General features: G+C 34.6%; 1 protein-coding gene across 3 annotated transcripts in view; it reads right to left on the bottom strand.

Annotated features, from left to right (window-relative positions):
• Positions 1–7,278: 7,278 nt before the first annotated feature.
• The window catches only part of LOC131078018 (transcriptional regulator STERILE APETALA), a 36,387-nt gene continuing 34,448 nt past the window's right edge, over positions 7,279–9,217 (bottom strand). For all 3 annotated transcript variants that reach the window (XR_009372484.1, XR_009372485.1, XR_009372486.1), the window contains one exon: positions 7,279–7,939. The gene's annotated coding sequence lies outside the window, so the exon portion shown is untranslated. The remainder of the gene's footprint in view (positions 7,940–9,217) is intronic.

Here is a 9,217-nt window from a genome sequence, read left to right as displayed (position 1 = left end):
AGCACTCATTTTACATTGTATATTCATTCAGTCATTAGATAATCAATATGATTTATCTTTCTGGATCAATCATCTTTTGCCCTCCACAACTATTTGCTTCTCTCTTGTTCCATAAAAGATGTTTGCTTTTAGGTGATATTCGAGAGATGCAGGGTTAAACAATCAACTCTAATAATGTATCATAGCAGATCTACAATTCCCTGTCCAATTTTTGAGAAACCTATTATTTGGAGGTAGTCAATTTTCTTTAGGCAACCATGAATCAATGACCTTCTTGTGGCTTGATTTGCTCGTTCGTTTGGCATCCTCATTTCTAGAGAGGTGTTGGTAGCTTCTTTGAGTTAAATCGGGCTTGTTTATGATCTGCGGTTTTATGGGGGCAAACTTTTTTTAGCCTACTCCAATACTAATTTTTGGAGATTTTTGGTGAGCTTGCAGTCTACCTTTACATGCACATTGACTTTTCTAACCCTTTGATCTCCAAACGACCTCTCGTTTAGGTCGGCTTTTTCATTTGGGAGCAATTTTTAACGATGACTATCCTCTATCGTGTGTTTTTCCTTTGCATGGGCATCGATTTTTTTTTGACTTGGGACACTACTTCTTTGGCATCGACTTTTGCATCCCCGTGGCCTTGACATCGCTTCTGCAGCCTTGGCCAGCAAATACGCCTTTGTCAGCTCGCATGCACCATTGATTAGCTCCTTGCGGCCTCTTTTTTAGCATTGAATGTTGTTTGGACCAATGGCTTCTTGTGTCTTTCTTCTTGTCTTTGGCGGAGTTTGGACCTGGCTCCCCTTTTATCTTGCACAGTCTTGTTTTCTACGTTTGGCAAGAGTGGGATTGACTTTGGTGGACGACTTCACTGTTCTGGAAGATATTGATTTTTCCTATGGTGTCTAATTGTTGCTTGCTGATGTTTTTGGTGGTTGGGTGACTTGTTATTATTTCACTAACTGATTTCCTTGAAGGTTGCATGTGCATATGCATGGGTAGATTCTTTTGCCTGCACGATTTAATTGGGTGCTTGGACTATCTATTGGTGACCTTGGGCATCAGCCCACACTTCTATTTTTGGTAGTGTTCTTGACTTCAGTAGTGTTGCATGCATGATTTCCTTCTTTTAGTCCATCTACTACATTTTGATGCCTGTTCTAGTTCACGGGAGATTTTTTTCACCACTAACTGTGCAGACTTCTCTCAGCAACTTCACTTTGTAGTGGTGACCTGCATTGTTTTCATTGGTGGCTTGCATGTTTGGCCACTCCTCACCAGCTCCTATTCGTGCTTGCATGGTATCATGCACTGCTATTTTGGGAGGGCAATTCATTTGCCATGTTCGACAGTGCAATTGGAGTCTCTTTGCTGTCCGACGTCTTCTTGCATGTTGGACGTTCTTTTTTGCGTATCATTGCATGCTATGAGTTCCTTTGCATGTGCAGACGATTTGGTTGGCATGGGTTCCCATCGAGTGCTTCTTTAGTCTGTGATTCTCCTTTCATGCATTGACTGTTGTGTACTCTATTGGCAACGGGCATATTGACATTTTCTTGGCCAATTGGCCATTTTTATTTTTTTATTTTGACCTTTTCTAGTGAAATGGCCATTTTCTTTTGTCCACATTGACTTTTTTTTTTGGGACACTTGTGTACCCTAGTTGTTACTTGACCCCTTCATCTTGCTTTAAGGGGGCCTTTTTTGTTTCATCACAATTTGGTCATTTTTTTTAGCATTTTTTGCATACACGTCAATTTGTAGATGCACTAAGATAAAGTGTCACTCGTGTATAGATTTTGGGAATTTTGTACATTTTGTTATGCCTTATTTTGTACATGCATTGTATTATAAAGTACCATGGGGTTGTGTAGTGCCTTTTGTTTTGCCATCACACCTTTGTTTGGTGACTGTCCCTCCACGACAACATCAAATCCCAATGATTCTTGTCCTGTGCATGTGTGCATTAGTTGCATACCCTTTTTCAATAGTAGGTACTCTTTAAAGAGTATTTAGATTCTCCATGCACTTCATGGTGACACATAGTTTCAGTGGATCTGTCATGCCTCTCTCTTTTCAACATTCTGTGGGGGTTTCTACTATTGGTGCCAATGCTTCCTTGGTTTTGCTTTGGAGTTAGACACTCTTGCATTTCAATTTTGTGGAGGAAATCTTCCATCTTTTGTAATTAATTAGTGTTCTTCAAACTATTGGCAAATGTACTTTCAACTAGGAATTTACTCTTGCATGGTTGAGTAGTGTTGTTGGAGTGACTCGTGCAAATTCATGCGCCATCTGTATCTTCGTCTGACAAATATTTTCCCTTTTGTTTTCCATTTGATTGTTTGAGTAGTGTTGTTGGGGGCATTCATGTATATTATTATCTTCTTGATCCTGATCATCATCTTTGTTTCAAAGGAGGTTCTTCATTCAGCACTATAGTAGTTATCATTCGACAAATAACTACAACTTCTTTGTGCTTCAAGGATGTTCTTCATGTTCTTGTTCTTTTGAGACATTTTCTTGGAGGCTTCTTAGTCCCTTCATTCCTTTTGTAGTTAATATTTTTTTCATGCATTATATCTCTCGCTTTTGCAGAGGGGTTTTTTCTCACGTGGTTTTTCTCCTTTTCTCTACTTAGAGAGACTTCACTGGTTTGTACATGTGTACCTAATTAGGCCTTTTGTTGCTGAAACTCATTCTACATTCACACATTTAGAGTTTTTTTACTCACCCTAAATTTCACTTAAGGGAGGGTGTTAGAGCATATTTAGCTATTAGTTTTTTTGTTTTTTTTACAACTAGTTATGCTTTTTGGCATAAGTTCACTTAGAGGCACTTCTAGTTAGTTTTTCTAGCTTCTAGCTAGCTTTTATAGCTTGTAGTTAGCTTTATCTAGCTCTTCATGCTAGCTCTTTATACTTTCTCTAGGGCTTTTTGTGATTTCTATGTAAGCACTTATTGTACATTGTGTATTCATTCAGTCATTAGATAATCGATATGATTTATCTTTCTCGATCAATCGTCTTTTGGCCTTCATAGCTATTTGCTTCTCTCTTGTTTCGTGACAAGTGTTTGATTGCACGTGATCTTTCGGAGCTGTGTGGTTGAACAATCGACTCTAATAAAGATGATAGTCTCCCATGGATAACTTAATGCTATAGAATTTTCCAAAACAACTAGCTATTCCACCATCTACAATCAAAAGCTGAAACTCTAGGCACTAGATATATAAAACAATTTAGACATGTTACTCTATCAACATTGTTACTCTCTCCTTTAAGAAACCCACCACAAGTGCATGACAAGAAATGATTGATTGAGAATCTTGTGATTTCTCATCTGATGCCTTGTCAGTTTCTAATATTGGTTCCCCCTCATCTTCACATACAAATTCAATATAGAATAGTTTCTTTTCACTGCATTTATCTTCGAGTCGACTATATTTTCTATCAAAATTGAAACATAATCAATTTATTGTGGAATCATTCTAGTGGGTTGATGTAATGTGTGTAGGACAACTTTTTTCTTTTATGTTTCTAATATTTTATTGCTTATTAGCAAAAAAATTATCTTCAACTTGTCTTGCCATCGATGTTGCTTGTAACACATCTTGTGGTTGGAACAAACAAATCTCATATTTTATGTGTTCCTTTAAACCTCCAAGAAATAATTCCTCCAAATTTTCTTTTGTAATATTCTCCACTCTTAGAGACAAGGCTCTAAATTGTTGAGCATAATCCTTGACATAACCTATTTGTTTTAATTTAGTGAGCTGGCAAAAGTAGTTATCCATAAAATTATCTCCATGATGGACAACTAGTTCCTCTTGAAAAATTGACCAAGTGACCAGACAACCCTTCCTTTTGTTCTCATCACATAACCAACAATACCAAATAAATTGGTCTAGTTCTAAGTGTAATGAAGCCATAGCTACCTTTTGTTGACTTTGAAAATGCTAGAGGTCAAAGAACTACTCCATTTGGAAAAAGTCAGTTAGTTGAATCATTTCCATCAGACTTTCTCATATCAAAAATAGGCATGGATTTCTTATGAATATGAAATTATTAAAGAGAGATGATTATTAAAAATATGAACCTTCTTGACATTTGAGTCAAACCCACATAAATCATATCCCATAACAGAATTATCTTCCACCTTATTTGAAGAGTCTCCTCCTTTATACTTCACCCCTTGAATAATAATTTCCAACTTCCCTGATAAACTATTCATGTCCCTTTCCAACTTCTCTAATAAGTAATTCATGTCCTTCACGATTGACATTCCGTCATTCACCTCCTTCCTTATAGAAATAATATCACTTTTGACTTTGTTTATCTCTTCACTACAAACAATTACTCAATTTCTACATCCTCCTTATCAGGGGATTTCCTAGATGTTGTGACATTCTTTTTACCTCTTATTGATGGACCCGTCATGATGAAAAATAATAATTTTACAATAAGTAATAAAAATTAAATATAAATTATCTTAAACATTCTTGAACTATAACTTAACAGGGTTAAAATACCACTTACCTAGACAAATCTCCACCAAATTTGTAGACTTGCAATCTTGAAAGTGAAGTTATTAGAAATCTTAAATTTGCAATAAATCACTTATTTCTACTCATGTCTTTGAAACTTGGACTATAGACTCTTCAATGAACTCCTCAAAAGCCCTTTAAAAAAAATCCCTTAGATCCATGAGATATGTTCTTTACAAAATATTAGGGAAAAACCCCTGCTTATGCAATAACTCACTCAATTATACTTTATTTTCTCTAAAAATTGGATTGAAAGTGCTTCCATATGATCTTCAAAAACCCTTTAATTTTATTTTTTTTAAATGCACAGATTTGAAAGATAGGCAATTCCTCAAATGACCAATTTTGAAGGAGAATGCCTTGCCTTCACGATGTCGAGATCATGCTATGATACCACTTGTACTTTTACTCGCAAAAATGAGTATAAGATAACATGAAATATGATGAGAATGATGTATAATAGCAAAAAGTAATAAGCCATTTCAAAGGGGCAAACCTCAAAATATCTCTAATGAGAATACACTTCACAATACAATGTGTGTGACTCTTCAACAATGAAGGAATGAGCTCTATTTATAGAGAAAATGGACAAATAAAGGGTTGAGATTGAGTTGATTGAGGAAGGGTTAGGATTTATTGAGGAAGTGGTGATCCTTAATCCATGTGCTCACTTTCAAGCCAATCACATGTTGACAAGTGTCAACAAGGTAAGGCTTGAGAGGAAAGGGACAAAACATTAAATGCTTGAAGAGACATGATGGTTACCATGGGTGGTTAGGTTAATGGGTAAAGCTTTTATCCAATGGGTAAAGGAATGTGCAAGGGTTAAAAGGTTAGATTGGTCAAAGCCTTTAAGGCTTGAGGGGACTTGAGGGTTACCATGGACGGTTAGGTTAAGGGATAGGCCTTTAACCAAGGGTGGGGAAATATGCAAAGGTTAAAGGTGGGTTAGGCTGGTCAAAGACCCATGTGGGTTAGCTTGTGGAAGGGAAAAAGCTTTCAAATTCTTTGTAAGAGCCTTAGATATTTTGAGAAGTGACTATTTACTAATCCCTTAGTTTAGGAATGTGAAAACACTTAGAGGGTTATTAGGTTAATAATAGGGGTTTAGACATTATTAGGAGAAGTGTTAGTGTGCAACTTGCATTTTCTAGAAATTGTAAGCAGGTGAAGGATTTAGGAAGCTAAATAAATATTTATTTATTTAAATGCAAGAGGGGGGTTAATTAAACAAATATGCTTTATTTATTTAATTAATTATTTGAATTTGGTTAAGTGAATTAAATCAAATAAATTGAATAATTTATATAATTAATAGGAGAAGAGAGTTAAATGAATTAATTAAATATTAATTTAATTAATAATTGAGAAAGGAGAAAGGATTAATTAAATGTGAATTTAATTAATAGTTGGATGAATGATAATTAAACAAATATTAAATTCATTTAATTGGGGGGACATAACATACCCTATTTATTCCTAGGAATATCAACCAAGCTGACCTAAATATGAGCATATAGGCCTAAGGATGACCTAACTAACTAAATAGCAATGTAATACTTAATTAGGGGTTAAGGTAGCCACAAAATTTGACACAATTTTTAATTTTTTTAAATTTTGACACTTAGACATTTAAAGTAAAAATCCCTATTCGAAGGGGTGCGATCAAACCCCTTTAAATATTAAAAAAAAATTAAACTAGAAACACTTTTGATCAAACATAATGATTGATTGAAAATATTTAAAAAAATATGTTCGATCAAACATTATATTCAATTGAAAGTGGTAAAATTTTGGTTTTGGACAAAGGAGTAGAATTTTTTCGTCCAAAAAAGTGTAACCCACTATTGTGGGTTCACTCGGTAATAGATTGAATATGTTCTCAGATGCACAAAGACTCTAACTCTTCTCACAATAGAAAAAAAAATCAAATTGAAAGATAAGACATTATGGGGAAAATCAACTATATAAGGTTCATCAACATCACATGTGAAAGCCATTGTTAGAGCTCAAGTTTGCCAATAGATGGATCATAGGAAGGAACCTCAAACTTGGGAACAAGTTCAAAGTTTAAAAAGGATGTAATTTGATGAAGAGATGAAAGAAAAATAAAAGGAGATAATTAATACTGATGGGGGATGAAATTTGGATAGAACTTAGACATTAGAACTTGGAACCAAGTTCCAAAGTTCATAACCCCGTATAAATGTGGGACCATGATAGTTCTAATGTCCATTAAAGATTTGAAAGCCCAAAATGGATAAAAACATTTAAACAAAAGTAAACAACCTAAAATATAAAAGCAAAGAGCTCAAAGAGGTCAACTTAGTAATTAAACACTAATGAGGAACCAAGGTTTTGAAATACAAAAACAAAAAGAAGGGGGTCTCCAATTCATCAAGATGAAAAGATGGGATGTATCTATAAGACATAACAAGTCCCATGGGAGAATGATAAACCTTTACCACAACATTTTTTTAGTATGGTTGGTCGCAATTGTCATGGTCCGATCTAGAACAACTTCCTAAAATGGACAAAATGACTTCAATATCCAAATCTTTTGGGAATCAGTATTGGATTTATAAGTTATTGAAGTGTGATCCAATTTGCAACAAATGAGACAAATAGCTTTAAAAAAATTTACCATAATTTGTTACTTCCATACACTAAATTTTGAAAATGAAAAATCAAACAATCAAACAAAATAAGCTTATCCCTATTAACACAAACACAAAATCTAATAGAATAAACATGACCTTGATTTTGTATATGTCAATAGACAATAATTGATCAGAAAAAATTCAGCTTTAGGTATGTCCACCACTAGGTGTCCAGGCAAAGAACAGACGAAATCAATGTTAGACCTAAAGCTGGCAAGTACCCTGTACTTCCTTCAGCCCAGTTGACTGACCAATGAATTAGCATCGCTTCCTAAGGCAGACGACCCCACTGCATGTCCATCAGAGCTACGTCCATTGGTCAATTTAAGGAATTATGGAAATGAAAATAGATTTATTTATAGTCTACAATATCAGTCATTTGTTTCCTTTACAGACATGACTGTTCTGTAATTCATGCAACAAGAGTTTATATTGTACCAACTACAAAATTTGAACTTATAGCCTCTCTATCACGCATACAGATTTTCCACCATTAAAACAATTCAAATGTACACTCAGAAAAATCCTCATTCTAAAAGATTATCACCTCAAAAAACACAGGAGAAACTAGAAGACCACCAGCCGAATAGTCCCTCTAGTACCCAGCTCTCCTGTACTACAGCTTCCTTCGGTGAAGCTTTTGAGGCAGCACGCAGAAGGATCTATCAGAGAGCTAGTAATCTGTTGGGCCTCCAACCAGATGTCGAGCACAACTCTGCTGGTAGCATACAAGCCAATCCTGTAACAAATTCTGAAATAGTAAAGCTGATGGACAATTATATTCTTAAATTGAATTCTGAAAATAATCAAGCTGATGTACAAATTATATTCTTAATTTAAATAGGTTTTTTTTTCAAAAGATAAAAGTTCAATTAAAACAAAGAGATTTTCAGATAGTCATAATCATCATATCATAAGAAAAACATACAAGAGCCAGAGAAGCCCCACAGCAATCAAAATCAAGAACTCAAACCCCAACAAACATTAAAAAAAATTTAAAAATAATAATAATCAACGCCATCCCTTTTAATTTGAATAGGCTTAATTTGTCTAGTATCACCTCTATCAAACTATAAAATTTTAAATTAAAGCTTTTTAAAACACTTACTATATTGGACATAAATTCTGCTCTTACATAAAAAGTTGACATACCAGATTGAAAATAATAGTAAACATACTTTGAATGAAAAAAGGGGCACTAGTTCAAACCCCACGACACTTCTGGGTCTTTTCTATGAGAGTTACAATCTTTGCTCTCAATTTTGTCGTTAGCGATTTATAAGATCAAATATATTTGGAAATTATTCCCCACTTAATTCAGCCAAGCCACTTACACCCCTGCATCTTTCGCCTCAACCCCCAACTGTGAACAACATTTAGGAGGAAATAGCGGCTGAACCTAGCAAAATTTCTTCACTGTAGAATAAAAAAAAGGCCGCCTATTTTCTCGCATTCCACTCAAACCAATCCATCACAAACTTCGAAGTGAAGATTATAAGTTCTCCAATGAGCGTTCAATGAAAGACAGTTTTTTTGCTATCGGAAAAAAGAGAGCTGAAAACCAGCAGCAAAGAAACAACAATTACAACTACAAAGCAGCAGCAAAATTACAATGAAAGACAATAGTTCTTAATCTCTCAATCATTCCTAAAAAATCAATTTACATAAAAATCAGTAGAAACAATGAAGAAAAAAATTCAAAACCTGTATAATCATAAAATTTACAAATACAATCACTTTCAAATTCATCATTTCACTGGGTAGAATTTTGGTACATATATGTCAGGGTTGTAGCTGCCTAGTCATAACAAATATAACAAGCGAATAAGTTCTTACCTAGTGTTCTCTCTTAAACATTACATGATCCACTGCAGAGAGACCCTTTACTCCGGGGCTTCGGATTCCACCTAGAGCCACACTTCTCCTTTCAATTAATCATTAGCCATCTACAGAACTCTATTAGAATGATTATTTTGACCTGCAACCACACTAATTCTAAATAGTCATAACTTATCAC

Source organism: Cryptomeria japonica, chromosome 5 (assembly GCF_030272615.1).
Source record: "Cryptomeria japonica chromosome 5, Sugi_1.0, whole genome shotgun sequence".
Classification (NCBI taxonomy): domain Eukaryota; kingdom Viridiplantae; phylum Streptophyta; class Pinopsida; order Cupressales; family Cupressaceae; genus Cryptomeria; species Cryptomeria japonica.
The sequence above is the reverse complement of the archived record's forward strand: the minus strand, read 5'-3'. Positions and strand labels throughout refer to the sequence as shown.